Genomic DNA, 16,352 nt, shown 5'->3' with positions numbered 1-16,352 from the left:
ATTCAAGCTCTTAGACTGGGAAGGCTTAGGAGTGAGGATCGACGGCGAATATCTCAGCAACCTACGGTTTCCAGATGACATTGTCCTTCCTATTCAGCAAAAATGGAGACGATTTACAACAAATGATTGAGGACCTTAATCGAGAAAGAGTAAGAATTGGGTTGAAGATGAGTATGCAGAAGACAATGATAATGTTCAATAGCCTGGCAAGGGAACAAGAATTCATCATAGCCACTCAGCCTCTAGAATCAGTAAATGAGTACATTTATCTAGGTCAATTACTCACAGGGGACCCTGATCATGAGAAAGAAATTTACACAAGAATAAAATTGGGTTGGAGTGCATACGGCAGGCATTGCCAAATCCTGACTGGGAGCTTACCACTGTCGTTGAAAAGAAAAGTGTACAATCATTGCATTCTACCGGTGCTAACATATGGGGCAGAAACTTGGAGGTTAACAAAGAAGCTCGAGAACAAGTTAAGGACCGCACAAAGAGCAATGGAACGAAAAATCTTAGGAGTAACGTTAAGAGACAGGAAGAGCGCCGTGTGGATCAGAGAACAAACGGGGATAGACGATATTCTAGTTGACATTAAGCGGAAGAAATGGAGCTGGGAAGGCCATGTAATGCGTAGGATGGATAACCGGGTTACAGAATGGATACCAAGAGAAGGGAAGCGCAGTCGAGGACGGCAGAAAACCAGGTGGGATGGTGAAGTTAGGAAATTCGCAGGCGCAATTGGAATACGCTAGCGCAAGACAGGGGTAATTGGGAGATCGCAGGGAGAGGCCTTCGTACTGCAGTGGACATAAATATAGGCTGATGATGATGATGTTGAAACAGCCTAAATATAAAATGGACAGTCAATGTCACAAGTTGCACGTGCCGATAGAAAAAAAATGCCGGCAGATCCCACGCCCTGTGGGAATCGATGTTATGCGAAGCAGTGTGCGGGGGAGCCTACCAAGTTAACGAAAAGACTATGAGAGCACCAAGACGTGGGCGGCTCTTTGTTGACCTACATGACACGCATGTCATGTAAATTTTGTAAATGACATTGCCAACATTGTATAAATTGTGTCCTATTCATGTTTTCAATATTCTGCCTGTCTGCTGTTAGTGACCAACCCTGTATTTTATTGACTTGCAGTACTGTTTCTTGGCGTTCCGAATATTCTGTTTTAATTTTGCCCATCCTGCTTGGACCAATGAGGTCTGCAGTATCGTTTAAATAAATAAATATAATCGATGCCGTAGTAGCCAATTGCTTGCTCACCAACCTGCTTTTTGCCCACTTTTCCATTGAAGTCGCCCATGACTACAGTCTACTGAGTTTGCACCTCTCTCATTGCTAATTCAACATCTTCATAAAACTGTTCTATTTCTTCACCAACGTGACTGGAGGTTGGGGCGTAGGCTTGTAATATCTTCATTCTATACTTCCTATTCAGCTTTATTACGACGACTGCTACCTTCATTAATGCTGTAGACTTAATCAATGTTGCCCGCTATATCCTTATGAACTAGAAATCCTACTCCAAATTAATAAGGTACGAACTTCAAAATCCGTGATGTTTGTTCGTCATACGATTCTCACAGTTCGTTTCTCCGGTATCTTCGGAGAACTAGACATGGTACCTTGCTCATATTTGGAGAGAACTAGGGGCGCGGTATGGATAATGTGTAGGCAACGTTCCAGATAGGATGGAAAAAATGCGCCTTTTTGCAATTGATTACGTATTCAAGTGGTCCGGAGCGCTATTAGTGTTTAATAAGAAATAAAACTTGTTGTTATGAGAGTTGGTTGATACTGCGAGGAAGTAACTATACTGAGCAAAATTCAAAGCAAGGACGTAGTAAGGGACACGGGCAATGCGCTACTTTCAACTGTTGAAAGTAGCGCTTGCCCGTGTCCATTACGACGCCATTGTGTTGAATTGGGAACAGTACATTTATTTCCTCGCGTTATTAGTGTGTTTTACGAGCGGCGTAAAATTTATACCACTAGCCTGGCATAACTACAATTACCACCGAGGTCAAATTTTGCAAACACAGGCTTCACCAAGTCCCTACGCTTCACCAAGTCGGTGCGTGATGCTAAATGCGTGTTGATCAAATGCACCTTCTGCAAAAAATAAGAAAAAACAAATCTTATGCAAGTTTTGTAAAGTGTCAAGCTGACGTTACAGCTACGTTTCCCAAACTCCCAAGATAACTCTTGCATTTCAGAAACATTATACTTAGTAGGGATAGACGCTGCTTACGTGAAAATTGTCGGGAAGTTGAAACTTTTTTGGCTTATTTATTACCGTTACGAATAAATACTGATTCCTTGATTTTTTTTTTTGCGGGTGGGGGTGTTGCGCGTTTTACGTGTATGCGTTCACGAGGTGTGAGGAGTGAACTAAACAAGGCAGCTTTTTTCTGTTTGGTGTCATCAAGGGCGAGAGAATGACTTATGTGTCGCCATGGTTCAAAGCGGGTGCGTAACTGGGACTGTGGCAACAAATTACGTATGGAAGCGCTCTAGAGAGTTACGAGTACGTCTAACGAATGGGGCAGAATTTGGCCCGTTGCCCTGGCAGGATTGCCAGAGCCAAAAAGATTAAATTTAGCGAATATGGGTGGAACGCTATGAAAAATATCTCTGCGAAGGTAAATGAGTTGAATCAAACCCGACTCTTCAAAAAGAAAATGTCTTAATCTTTGTCTTAAGTTTTAGAACACGTGATACGCCTGTACCAGCTATGATTCCCATTGTGCCGACATAAGTGTAGGTTACATGTCTATATTTTTTGGAAATGGGAGGAATGGTCATGGTAAATACGATGTCAGCCAAAAGTTTTACATTGCTAGTCCAATAAAAAGCGTTGAAAACAATTACTGAACCCTCGCTTCTGTTTCTTCCCACATGAAAATGGAGGCATAGATTCCAGCTGGAACGGAGCATTTCCAGCTGGATATCCAGCAGGAACCCCAATATCCAGCTGGAGGAGGTACATTCCAGCTGTAAATTTAAGACTGGTCTGCTGGAAATGATATTTTCCAGCTGGAGTTGCATTTTTTCCAGCAGGATGATGACAATTCCAGCTGGCAACATTTCCAGCTGAAGCTAAGAAGTGCCTGTGGTAGCTGGGAACTGTTATTTCCAGCTGGCAGCTTTTCCAGCTGGAGCTGAAAAGTACTTACACCAGCTGGAGACTGCCATCTCCAGTTGGTTAAAATGCACTACAGTGGGAGCCTTAATGTCCAGCTGGAAATAACTCAACCAGCTGGTCCTAGACTGAGCATGCTCAGTGAAAACATTTATGAAGCAACATGTTGAATATATAGGGTCATTTTTTTAGTCGCACTATATTCCACACGGCTGATGTAACATGTGTATCTTAACCCGCCGGGGTGGCTCAGTCAGCTAAGGCGTTGCGCTGCTGAGCACGAGGTCGCGGGATCGAATCCCGGCCCCGGCGGCCGCATTTCGATGGAGGCGAAATGCGAAAACGCCCGTGTGCTTGCGTTGTAGTGCACGCTAAAGAACCCCAGGTGGTCAAAATTAATCCGGAGCCCTCCACTACGGCGTGCCTCATAATCAGAACTGGTTTTGGCACGTAAAACCCCAGAAAGAAGAAGAAGAACATGTGTATCTTAACATACCTAATAAACTTGGTATAATTAACAGGCTGTAATAAACTTTTCACTGAAATTGTTATGGGAGGCTGTAATAGTGAAACTGAAGCTAGACAGTGTCCAGAGCATTCCTTTGATAGAGCAACTTCAAGAAATATGCACCTGAATTTAGTGGCAAAATACATAGGTGTTCTAGGTATCATTTTCCCATCCTGCCTGAAGAAAGGTAGCTGTGAAAATCTTTGGTAGACTGGAAATGAATTTGTCTCCACATTTTGGAATATCTTAAAATTGATTCGAAGTATTTTGCTGGTAATAACATGATTACTGATTTATAATTCACATCTAACATCCCCAACCATGATTAATTTATGAACAAAAAGCATCCATTAATCTTAAACTCTGAATTCAATACTTCCTTGAAACACACAGGATGCACCAGAATTCGGTGTCGAATTTTGCCAATGTGTTCATATACTGAATACTGGGACCCAATGTCAGAAGCATGCAGGTAAAGACAACACAGGTATTCCCAATCAAATGGGCTTTATTGCACAATAAAAACACAGCAATAACAAAACTGCTTCAGCCCCCCCCCCCCCCCCCCCCCAGGAAATGACATTAGCAACAAGAGATAATTAGTAGTAATACTATGCAGATTATATTGTCACGTAGTAGTGATGGTGAAGAAAACAGTCGCAAAACTGTGAATGACGAAACGGACTTTTTAGTGGGCACACCTGTGCCCACAAAAGCAAGTTGAACTTGAAGCACAACGATAAGCATGAGTTTACTTTTACACATCAGTCATTGAAGGTTCCAGAGTAATCTCTGGTGCCCGTGTGTCTTTCAGAAAGTACTAGACAATTTGCGTTGCTCATGCAATCAGATTACATCAGCGTCGGTAACAAAAGACAACGGATAGAAGCACCGATAACGTTCGAGAAACTTCCGATACATGCAGGCGCGTCCTGCGCCGAGCGATCATGTTTAACATTTGTTAGCCGGTGAAAGATAGACAAGTATCAATATACAACTCCACCAAGCACATAACCAAAATACTAAACTGTCCCTCTACATCCTTTTAAGTAATCCTTTTCATCCTTTTCAGAAATGTAGTGGATAATAAGCTCGATTAGTAATTGAAAAAAAAAAAAAAACTTTCCTACACCATTTTATTCTTGAAGCTTACTGAAAAAAAAAATCTCTGGAATGTAATCTACGAAAAAATATTTCTAAAAAGATGACATGTTTCCTTCGTTTAAAAGTTCACATACAATGTTGTACACATCCTATGACCACTCATACCTATTGACTAGGTCACAAAAAAACTCTGTGCCTCCAGCACAAAGGTAAATGCATGAACAAGCATTATCATTAATCTTAAACAACATCTGCCGTGTATGTTTCCTTGCAGCTTTTATGTGACTGCATGGTGCGATAGGCTCTGTAATGTAACTAAAAGACAAAACATAGACTTGCTCACAGCCTGTTTGGTCTCTGGCAAAAATTAATCTTTTGGCTTTTACGTAGCTCCCATTGGACAAGCAAACTGCAGTGCAGTCTATCTTCTTGTGCCTTAAGTACTTCTCCGAGGCAATCGTCGTGCCATTTAAAAGTATTCTTTTAAATTCAACTGCGCCTTCACAGCTCTGCAGTTCTGCATATTTCTGAAGCAAACTGTCATCAAGTCGCTCAGGTTTTCCCAGAGGGATAATGCCACTGACACGACTTTCAGGAGTTTTTTCTGCACAAAGCTGCAAAGCCTTTTCACTGGCCACTGCTTTCAAAGCAGACAAATTGTTCTGAAGAAGCAGGCGTGTGGCAATTTACAGGGCCACACCATTAGAGGATGTTACCAGCTTCAGTATTTTGCCTGAGTTAGTTTCAAAGGTGAAACAAGAATGGGCCCACAGGGGGCCAAAGAGTATGACAGACTTTGGTACATGGAGTAGTTGGTGAACATTGTAGGTCATGTTACTTGGCCCGTAAATAAACTGAACATGAACTACAAACTCAGTCAGTAGCTTTGTGCTTTCATTTATGTCGTGCTGCGAGACAGAGTCCTTCAGCAGAAGGAAAACACCAGCTACAAGTAGTGCCCAGTGGTCTAGATGGACTGAGCTCAAAAGTCCTGTTAAGCATGGGATGCTATAATAAAGCAGCCAGTATTGCCACTCAGATGCCTTCCAATATTTTCTGAGCATCAACGATCTTGGTCGACGATTGATGCAGCCTGGCATCTTCACCGAGCATAGTCTCTCATTTAGAACTGCCATAGATGATGGCCTACCACAGTAGAAATCAGCTCCTACTTGAGAGAACCAAAGCTCAGTGATTTGCCGAGCAACTCCTAGAAGTATACAGTGCATATAATCGGGGCACCATGACCAAATGGGACTAAAACCTGGTAGGTTGATGAGAGGGGATGGGCCTTTCACACCGCGCACAATAGTGCCAGTTCTGACAGCTTCTTTCATATCTGACAAAGCTTCTTTGTCAGTCCGATCTTGAAATGGCCGGCTAACGGTGTACTTGACAGTACCTAGAACAAATGCACCCAAAAGACATGTGAGACATGCATATCCAGTCACACAAGTTGATGTCATTTGTTAGGGTGCAGTTCAACAAAATTTCACTAATTCTAATAACATGGAGCAGCATAATTTCATCAGAGCAAAACACTGATTATTGTATTCTTCAGTCATAGTTTACACAGGAATAAATACGTAATTTGTTAAAAATTCATTCAGTTTTAACAACCAGAGTTTGAAACAGAGTTCAATAGCTGCAGGAAAGAATGGCGAACACACACAATGAAGGATACAAGTTTTTATCATGACCCACCAAACAAGTCATCTAGAAAAACCTTGTTCCTCTTACTCTATGCGCTTCTCTAACAAAGCTGTGATATGTCATAACTGTATCACTGTATCGTTCCATAGCTCTCTTGTATCTCTGTTAATCCCTGGTAATTATGCAGATCATCACTTATTCATGTGCACAATGATGAGACTTCTTGTCCCGGATAACTGGAAAGGCAGGCAAGCCTTGCTTGCGATGAAAAGAAAGAATACATATGCTAGCCTGGTAATGCCTGCATTTCTTACGAGATTTAGATAGGGCCGTTATTTGACACACTTCAAGGTTTAAAGGACCACAAGTACATTTCCCGTTTCCTCCATGTAAGTTGAAAAGCGTGCACATTGAGATAAAGGCCTGCAGCACCGCAAGGCATTGCAGAAATGAATTAACAAAATGATGGCTAAATTCCTTTCCTAAAATGTTGACAAGTGTTGATTGAATTGAAGAACCAGTGCTTAAAGGTTTAGGCTTTATAAACGGCAATCAGGCATAAATTCCTGTACATATCTCGATAAAGTGAAATGTGATTACAAATGCTCCTGAAGGTACTAGTAATAACAAGGCATATCTTACTCTATGCCAATGACCACATGGAATAAGTGCCTGACTAGAATGCCACGCCATTGACTGAGCATAATGAAGTTTTTGGACAATAGCTTGCCCCTTTTGGTGAGGCCAAATTACTTTTTCAAAGAACTAATTAGGATTTAACATTCACTGAGACTTACCATCGACATTTTCTCCTGGGTGGTAGCACCAACTGCAGCCATAATAACCATTGTATTGGATGACGTGCTGCATTGCAGCCCTTGCTGGAGAATCCACGCAACAACAGATGCAGTAGACCTGAAAATGTGATCATGTTGAGAATCTTGCTAATTGGCCAAGAAATGCACTCATGTGAAATTCAAATCATCATAGCTGAGAAAGACCACTTGCCTTTGAGTTAATCAGCCTGTCCCCACAGGTCCAGGTGATGCCACTGACATTCAGCTTCTCAAGCTGTTTCACAAATGCTTGGAGCAACATAGTCATGTTGGGGTGCTCCTTCCCATACCATAGTGATGGCATCACAACATTCTTCCATCTGAGCAATGGAGGCAACTCATTGATGGTCACCTGTACAGGCCAAATACTGTACTTCGAGGACTTGAATATAGGACTTCCATCCGAGTTCAGAGTGAGCGTCAGGTCATGCTCGGCCATCCCCACTTCAGTGCGTGTAGCATGGTAGTGCTGGCTGTCAGTAATGTCGTGCATAGTGTTGCCAGGAGCACGTTCCAAGGTGTTCATGACTGCATTGCTGGTTGTCTTGCTTGACAATAGTGACGACAGCTGTTTCTCTAGAGGAAGACTCACGAAGAAGCTGCCGCCGCGCACAAGGTCGCTACCCACGTATTCTTCCTGGCACACAGAGCACTGCACTTTCAGTTCTTTGCGTTCTTCTAGAGTTCTTGTCTCGACCAGCAGTGCCATGCAGTCTGTGCAGTAAAAGTGGAACACGATGTCGTTCATGTCTAGGCCACAAAATTTCTTAAAGAGGTATTTGCTTTCGGGGAATGCTTTTTTTTCCAAGAGCTTGTTAAGCAATCTTTGAATACTTTCAATCGCTGTCCACGACAGCCCGTGCTTAATAGCTACGTCCAACAACAACATGAACGCGTCACCGCGCGTCAGCGTTCCTCCTTCGATAAACAGTTCGCCTAGGTCCTCGGCATCGAAAAAGTGGCTCATTCCGGCAGTTGTGTTCCCTGAATGATTTTCTTGCGGATCACCTTGCTCGTCAGATGGTTGCGGCGATGTCGTGGGAGTCGCTGTTTCATCTGGCACAATTGGCGAAGGCTGGCTTTGGTCATCATAGTAGTCTTCATCACAGCTTGCCTCTGGAGATGAAGACGCGTCTGAACATACGTAATTGTGTTCAGGAGACGAAGACTCAGATGAACATGGGTCGTCACATGGCGAGTCTTGTGGAGCCGACGATATTGCAGCTGTCGCTGGGAGACGTTCGCACGAAGTCACCAGGCGCCATTTCGTTGACTTTGGCACGCAGCCACTTGACCCAGGGTCGAGGTAGAGTTTCCGCCTTTTGAGTGGAACCATCGCATACCAAAGTTCGCGCAACTACGTCTACGACCACGTTACAACCACGCATAGAATAAAGACATAGAATAAAGACCAACTTGATAAAGAACCACCTTTAACCACGCATTCAGCGATCAGCCTCTGGCTATGGCTTCGACAGCCCAATGGCTGCGTAATGGATATCTGGGTGGATACTCATCGTGATAGTAGAGTAATACTAACCGCGCTCGCAAGACTATTTCTTTTTTTATATTTTAGTGTACTGATGTACATGGTGCACAAAGAAGGAGGTTCCATGTATGCTCAACCAAGGCGACAGTAGCTGTGTTTTCGGTGCGTTCAGGTAGCGAAAGGACAGCCTCTGAGATCTACCAACTTCTTCCGAGACTCGGGATGTGACTTTAATCACCACCTATTTCTCACTTTATTGCTGCATTTTTATACAAAAAGTAGTTATTCTTTTCTACTGCGTTTTTTAAAGTTTTATTTGCTCAAGAACTGTTTTTTTTTTGCTAGCGCGTTAGCATTGAGGTAGCCGTGTCTGGCCGCGCCCGCCCGCTCGTTGCAAGGCGTAGGCCTAATCGCCATCACCATCGCAAGTGTGTTGTCTGTTATTTAGCACGTGCATGCAAGCAAATGTGACAAAGTTGGTCTTTATTGTATGTCAAGCCCGACTGGCCCTACCAGGATATTCCGTATCATATCGCAGGCTACGGCTGGTATTCTTAAAAGATGTTTGCGCTGGTGCGCTTTGTCAATGAGATTGACAAGACGAAAAGATACATAATACCCGTCAAAGACATACATGACTTTTACCCACTCCACTTGTTGGACTTTGACAACAAAGTGACGTACAGTGCCAACTGGTGCGACCCCAACGACGAGGAGGACAGCGGCGAATATGTTGTCCAGATTCTTAAGCTGGCAGGTGAGTGTTAATTTTAAGTTTGCCTTGCGGTTTCGTGATTATATTCGTGAAATGCGAATGCGTTATTATTGCTGTTTTCTGAACGTCGATGGTGGGTTCGGAATCACGTTGATCGTATGCGCGAACGGCTGGCTTGGCTACTTAAAACATAAGCGGTGATTCGCCATGCATGTCGGCTGCCCAGTCGATTAATGTGTACCTGGCGACAACTTTCTGTGGCAGCAGGGCTAAGGCTACGGAGCCGAAGCTTATAGCCTTGGTCGTGCTGCCACAGAAAGTTGTCGCAAGGTGAAATCGCCCTCGATCGTGAACCGTGTTCTTTAGTTGTCATCATGCCGATCGGTCATTTCGAACGTACACAGGGATTTCTCGCATGTATGTGATCTTGTGCGCTTCTTCATTCAGCAGCTAGAATTTTCATTGCGAATCAAAATCAATCACGTGCGTGATCTCAGTTATCGTGTTTTTTTTTTAAATTTTTATTATTGTAGACCTGAAAGATATAATTGCGTTGTAGCAATTATATGCAGCTGATATGACAAAGAATGCACGCTGCTTCAATTTTTCGTCTTGAAGCGATTTCCGTTATGACAGCTATTTTAAGTCCGTTGGAGCGCGTATTTAACTGCAATATCTGTGAACGCACCGCAGCTGTGACGGACAAACTCGCATTATCAGATCTCCAGAGTGTGTTAAAATACACAAACATGCGCCTAATTGCGACAGTGTAATACTCATGTAATATTGCGTAATACTGCGACAGGAAAAATCTGGGCTGTACAGTGCATTTGTCAACAGTGCACTCACAAGCTTAGGTTTTTTTTTTTTTTTGTATCGAAAAATTGTGCTTACTTATTACTAATATTGACACACTGCTGGATGAACTTTTTGGCAGAAACGAAAGAAGAACTGAAGCAGATGGACAAGAGAACACCTGTCCCTCCAATCCATGCATCTGATTTGGAGGATGTAGGCAAAGATGATGATGCTCGAACAAGCAAAAAAACTGCGATGCAGGTAAACATCTGAAAAGAGCCTTTGCTTTGTCAACTACTGCCACTGGGGCTGCATGACCTTTACTGACTGCTTGTGTAAGCTACATTGTACCAAAAGCGATTTTCAACTCTGGCTGTTTACTGCCTGAGTAACTTGGGTTTATCAAACTTCCCAGAATTCCTGAAATTGGTGCATTTGTTGTGAGATTCTGGTGAAATGTCAAAATGAAACCCAGGGGGTCACTACACAACCTGCTAAACAAAACAGTTCAGTTGCTTCTATATGGGTATTGCCCATGCATGCTTAGCATTGGCAGATGCATAAAATTTGATGGAGACCTGTTACAATATCAAAATGGTTGGGAGAAAACATGTAAAAGTTATGTATTTTTTTAGATAAATTCAAGCGACTGTTCAATTTGGTTAAATTAACGCTTGTGGTAGACAGCATAACTGGGTTCTACATTAAAGTTGTCTCTTGCAGGAGTCCAGGAAAAAGATACAAAATCAGCTGTGCACGAAAAAGCAACAGCTTGCAGCAGTTCTCGAGCAGCACACCAAACATGCACTGGTTAATAATGCTGCAGCTGCTGGCAAAACTCAAGCAGCTCCAAGGGTAAGCGAGATGTGCAAAATGGCTTCAGATATTTCGCGTTGAATCAAGCCTCATTTGCCTCAGTGCTGGCTGATGTCACAATTACTGAAATAGATGAACTGGCTTTAGTTTACATTGCCCTTAGTCTATAGATTTTCATAAATATAATGCAGCCTGCTATCTTCTGCATGCACTAAAATAAGCCCTCGAAAGTTTCTGAAATGTGCACTAGCCTGGGCTACAGCCAAATCAGACGTGCTGCCATTTAATCAGTGGAGTAGTAATTAGATAAAGAAATTGATGTTCAAAGCCACCTTCATGTGGGAATTTAGGGCAACTGTTGTCTTTAAGGCTAGAAAAGCACCTCGAAGTACAAGGCTAGTCTCCCAGCAGTTAATGAAAGCTGTCTTCTATTTAATGACTAGCTGTGCACACATGACATGTTTTAATTTTACTTGCAACTTGTTTATGCAGAGAAAGAGGATTAAGACCTCAGAGGAATGCTCGGACTCCAGTGACGACGACGACAGTGTCATCGCGTTATCAGAACTGAGAAATTCTGAGAAGGAGGCTAAGTTTTGGAAAAGTAGATATAAGCTGGAATGTCAGCATTCAGCCTCCTTGAAAAGGAATATAGACTTCCTACAAAAGAAAGTGGAGAAACAGATGGCTTTGTGTAAGTTGATCAAATTACCAAATATTTTTTGAGATGGTAATAATATATATTAACTTGGCTGACAAGTTACTTTTCTACTTTTCCCCAGTTCAGCGGACACTGGAAAATTTGAGCCAGCCCTGTCGGTGTGGAAATGGTAAGCTCACTGTATATTTCTGCAAATGGAATGGCAAACATATTTTTAAGACTAGCTGTAAGCATTGTGGTGATGACTGCTATGCTGCTTCACCTAATCAGTTATTTGTGTGAAAATTAATAGGCTGATTTTATCCATATTCAATATGTGAAAAGCGAAGGAGTTTCAGGTCACTTGTATCTGACAATGTTCATGTTGAATAAGGTTTGTGTACATCGTGCAAAAGTTATGTCTCATTTGACAACAGTTTGCCTTCCCTTGCATGTTTTCATGATCATTACCTTTTTTGGCATATTGAGCATGGTTCTGACATCCCTCCCATACGTCATGAGAAGTTTTATTCTAAGGCCAGAAAACTTCTTGCTTTCATTTACACTGAGGAAGAAGTCTGAAGAACAGTTCATATCTCTGGTCATGTGGAAATTTGCAGTTGCATTAATCAGTCGTTCTTGCAGGCATTAATCTCCGAAGCAACCTGGCAGCGGAGGAGTTGCCAGAAGCTTCATCAGAGCCAGCACCTGCATCAGAGCCAGCACCTGAAAGTGCTAAGTGCAAGAAGAAACCCTGTGGTAACAAGCCAAATATTTACATTTTGTAACTTGAGCTTGTGTACATGTTGGTTTTGTGTGCTCTGTCATTGCTCTCCCTAAACCTGTAAGTGAGTGTTTTGCAAGTAAGAAAAATCGTGCAGGGGACAGTGTGCAAGTGGCCACAGCTACACCACCATCGGCAGTACCAGAAAACAACTGCACCAAAAAAACAGTCGAAGAGGCTGCTTGCTGTAAGAACTTCAGGATGTGAACATTTGTTACAGTGATAAAATGAATATACACAATTCAATATACTAATGTTTTGTGAATGGTACTTTTCAACATTTCAGCAAACCAAGCGGCTCAGCAGACGGTGCCTGAATTTTCCTTGTGTGATGGTGGGCTGGTAAGTGCACGCATCTCATAAAACTGTTTTCCTATGCATTTCTTTTAAGTGTGGGAGTGAAACAAAACTTGAGCTTAAGTTGGCATGCACAGGCTCTTTTACCACTTAAAATGAGGTTTTCTTTGTCCATACATTTCTCTTCTTTCAGTTCCATCTATCCAGGAACATTTTTATCTCACAGAAGCAAGCAGCTAAGCTGTTCAAAAATAAGAAAGCCACAATATTGGTTAGAGATGCTGCTCAAGTTGTGTGGGGTTTCCACACGCTTGCGCAGAGAAGTGTGAGCGGTCGGTTGGCACCCACAAAAGCCAACAGTGGGCTGGAGCCATCCAAACAGCTCACGCCGGAAAAAGTGGAGGTTATTTACGGTTAGTCTTTTTTTCGTCACGATATTGTGCTATACTTTGAATGCATTTTATGCTTTTCAAAATTTTTTCAATATATTTTCCTGCAGGATGCCTGGCCCACTGGGGCAGTGTGAATAATGTGGATACCACGCTGGCCCACCACAACGTCATGCGCACTTTATCAGAAAAATTCAAGACTGCAAGAAGAAGCTGCGCATGAATTGACATTGCAAAGCTGCACCTATGTGACGTGATATGTTTGAGTTAAATACATATTAGATCTTACACCACAGTCGTTTCTTTATTTGCACATGAGCTACTGGTGAAAACCACGTGCCGCAGTGCATTTTTTTCTAGGTTCCAGCAAGTTGAAAGTAGCTGGTGTCATCTGTTGTCCGCGGTAAATCTAGGGGACCGCAGCATTAAAGCTAGGATCACTTTCTCTAGAGGCAAAAAAAGGGCCTATTTTTCAACTGCGGTGACCGGTGCTGTGTACCACCACGGACTGTGGATCTAGCTAGAACCTCTTCCAGCCAAATTCCAGCTAGCAGTTCTTGCAGCTGGATCCAGCTGGGAGACATTCCAGTTGGGAGTCATTCCAGCTGGATTATGGAACCGGAAATTTTCTCCAGCTGGATTTTTTCCAGCTGCCTTCCCAGCTAGAAAAGTCTCCAGCTGGATTTTTTCCAGCTGCCTTCCCAGCTAGAAAAGTATCCAGCTGGATGAAATTTCCGGTTCCATAATCCAGCTGGAAGTAAAAACTTTTTCACGTGGGTTCCCTACATTCGTACTTCATAAGGCGTTCACAGTTGGTTTATTCGACGTCCTCAGTGACCTAATCAAGATACCTTAGTTATATTCGATTACAATAAGGAGTGCGTTATGGGCAACGCGTAGGCTAAGTTCAAAGTCAAGGCACAAATTACAAATTTTGCCGCAAATTACCCATGCAAGCGATCGGGAGCTTTATAAATGTGTTTTACGAACAAAGCCGAATTTATCCCGCTGAACGGGGAAAACTGGAAGCAATACCGAGATCAAATCTAGCAAACACAGGAGGGGAGGCTATATGGTTAATTTTCTCACAAATTAAAATGTGTGTTGACGAGTTACTCGCTTTTAAATGTTCCTAACAATCAGTGCTCTAACGCGCTACGTGCGAGCAAGGTTCCAAACGGAAACGTCATATACGGGAACCTTTTTAAAGTGTAATTACAGGAAACTGAAAATCTTATTTCAACTGCTCGAACGAACGCTGGAAATATATTTGTATTTCTGCAAAGGCGCAAACATCTACTGACGTTCGCTTTTAAGTACAGTCAACATAAAATACTTACAATATTCACAAGAAAAGAAAAAAAAGCGAACGTTAGCAGCGCTACTGCTCCGATGTCAGCAAGGCTGATTCGTCTTGCGTAGGCCGAGCAGCCTGTGTCCGCTCTTTGTTCTTCAGCTTGGGGCCAACGTCTTCTTTCTGTGGTGCTTCTTCCTGTCCCGTATGTGATGATGCTTCTTTTCTCTTCGGGCTGCAGCTTCCTGTTCGTCGGGTTCATCACTCTTCGCATCTCCTCCCTTCGGCTTGTCCTCCTCAGTTCCCGACGCAACCGGTCCTTACTACCTGGTGAGATTCCTCTGCGGACATCAGTTGAGCTTAAGGCGAGAAGTCCTCGCGAAGGCCAGTGCTGGCAGTGGGCCTTGGGTATACAGCTGTTCTGCACCACTACACGTGGAGCTGTGGGTGTGCCCGCCATACTATGCACGCGCGCGCGTTCTTGCTGCAGTTATTACACCAGTTAGCGAACGCGATACACCTGGAGCGACTGAAGGCGCCTCGGCTTTGCCGACAGCAGCGCAAACGCCTCGTCAGCTTGGCGTTTGGTAGCGCAGGCCTTAATGGAGCGGGAGGCAGGTCGGGCTTCAGTTTTCGGTGTCGAAGCGGCGGCTGTGATTGCGCGGTCGCAGAGCGGAGATGACGTAGCCGACTGGTCGCACGATTCGATGAACCAGTGCAGGTCTTCGTGCACGGTGGAATCGGCGGCCGTTACGGGCAGAAGTTTCTTACTCTTCGGAGGGCTGGTCGGCGACCGAGCACACGAAGGCTTGCTCGCACAACACTGCGCCGCTTTGCGCGGTGCCGGCTTCGGTCGGCTCGTGCGCCTAGGGGCGAACATGTTGAGTTCAAATAGCTAGAGTTTGCCGGGCGGCGACAGAGCGTAGCTGTCTTCTTGACATGGGTCTCACGCGGCCGCTTTCTCCTCCAGGGACTCGGGCCGTGGCTGGTCGTCGACAAACTCCAATGCCGACCAACCCCGTTCGGTGTTTCCAGCGCGTGCCAACTGTGCGCTTGCAGCCTCGGTCAGGTCACTGAGGTCCAGATGACGCGTACTGCTTAGGTGCTGTAGGTCTGATCCTTCCATGCGGCCATGATACTTCCATGAGGCCTGTACTGGACTCGTGGTCGATCCCGGCGGTGCTCGCAACGCGATTGTGTAGATTCCAGTACACCGCTGGTTTCATGGCAGTCATCTTCGCGTCCTCGTTCTTCAATTTCTTGCGAGGCCCGCGGGATCGGCGTCCCGAATGTGACCCATTTCGAGTGGCGAACTGCGATTGTCTCCGCTTCGCTTTCGGACGATTCCACGACTGCTCTCCGGCGGCTGCGACTTCCTATATTGTGTGCAGTTGCGGGGTTCGGCACATCGCAGCGGTCTCGCGGAATGCGTATGCTGTCGGCGTTCAATTCAAGGGGCGCGCTGTGGCGCGCGGAAATGCGCGTCGCAGCGAAGCCCGTTTGGTGCTCGTTGGTCGCGGCATCAACGCTTTCGCGGGCCGTTCCGACGTTGGTGGTCCGTCGTTACCTTTTTCGAAATGGTCTAAAATCGACAGTTTTGTCTTGCCGGCGCTCCGACGAGCTCCGCGCGCCGTCGAAGGTTGCGCATGTGTACTGGGAATCTCAGTAGACGACTGCGCTCCCGAGTAATTAGCATCATCCGTTCTTCCGAATCTACCTCCACTGTGGCTTGAACTGTAACCAGCCGAACCTTGCTGGTCCAAGAACGCAAGTTTCCCTGGACCAACTCCTCTGCATGATGGCCTGCTCATGTGGTACGGCCAGGCTTGGCGAAGCAGCGCGGCGAGACACCAAATGGAGAACGCCGCACG

General features: G+C 44.4%; 1 long non-coding RNA gene and 1 pseudogene across 1 annotated transcript; one reads left to right on the top strand and one right to left on the bottom strand.

Annotated features, from left to right (window-relative positions):
- Positions 1–4,242: 4,242 nt before the first annotated feature.
- LOC119448334 (uncharacterized) lies at positions 4,243–7,880 on the bottom strand (annotated as a pseudogene).
- A 907-nt stretch (positions 7,881–8,787) lies between these two features.
- LOC125944806 (uncharacterized) lies at positions 8,788–13,383 on the top strand. The gene is made up of 9 exons (XR_007466512.1): positions 8,788–9,505; positions 10,401–10,522; positions 10,985–11,116; positions 11,570–11,771; positions 11,860–12,476; positions 12,599–12,688; positions 12,788–12,843; positions 12,992–13,211; positions 13,298–13,383. It is a non-coding gene; the product is annotated as an uncharacterized LOC125944806 (long non-coding RNA).
- Positions 13,384–16,352: the final 2,969 nt, after the last annotated feature.

The sequence above is a fragment of the Dermacentor silvarum genome, chromosome 4 (genome assembly GCF_013339745.2).
Source record: "Dermacentor silvarum isolate Dsil-2018 chromosome 4, BIME_Dsil_1.4, whole genome shotgun sequence".
Lineage (NCBI taxonomy): Eukaryota > Metazoa > Arthropoda > Arachnida > Ixodida > Ixodidae > Dermacentor > Dermacentor silvarum.
The sequence above is the reverse complement of the archived record's forward strand: the minus strand, read 5'-3'. Positions and strand labels throughout refer to the sequence as shown.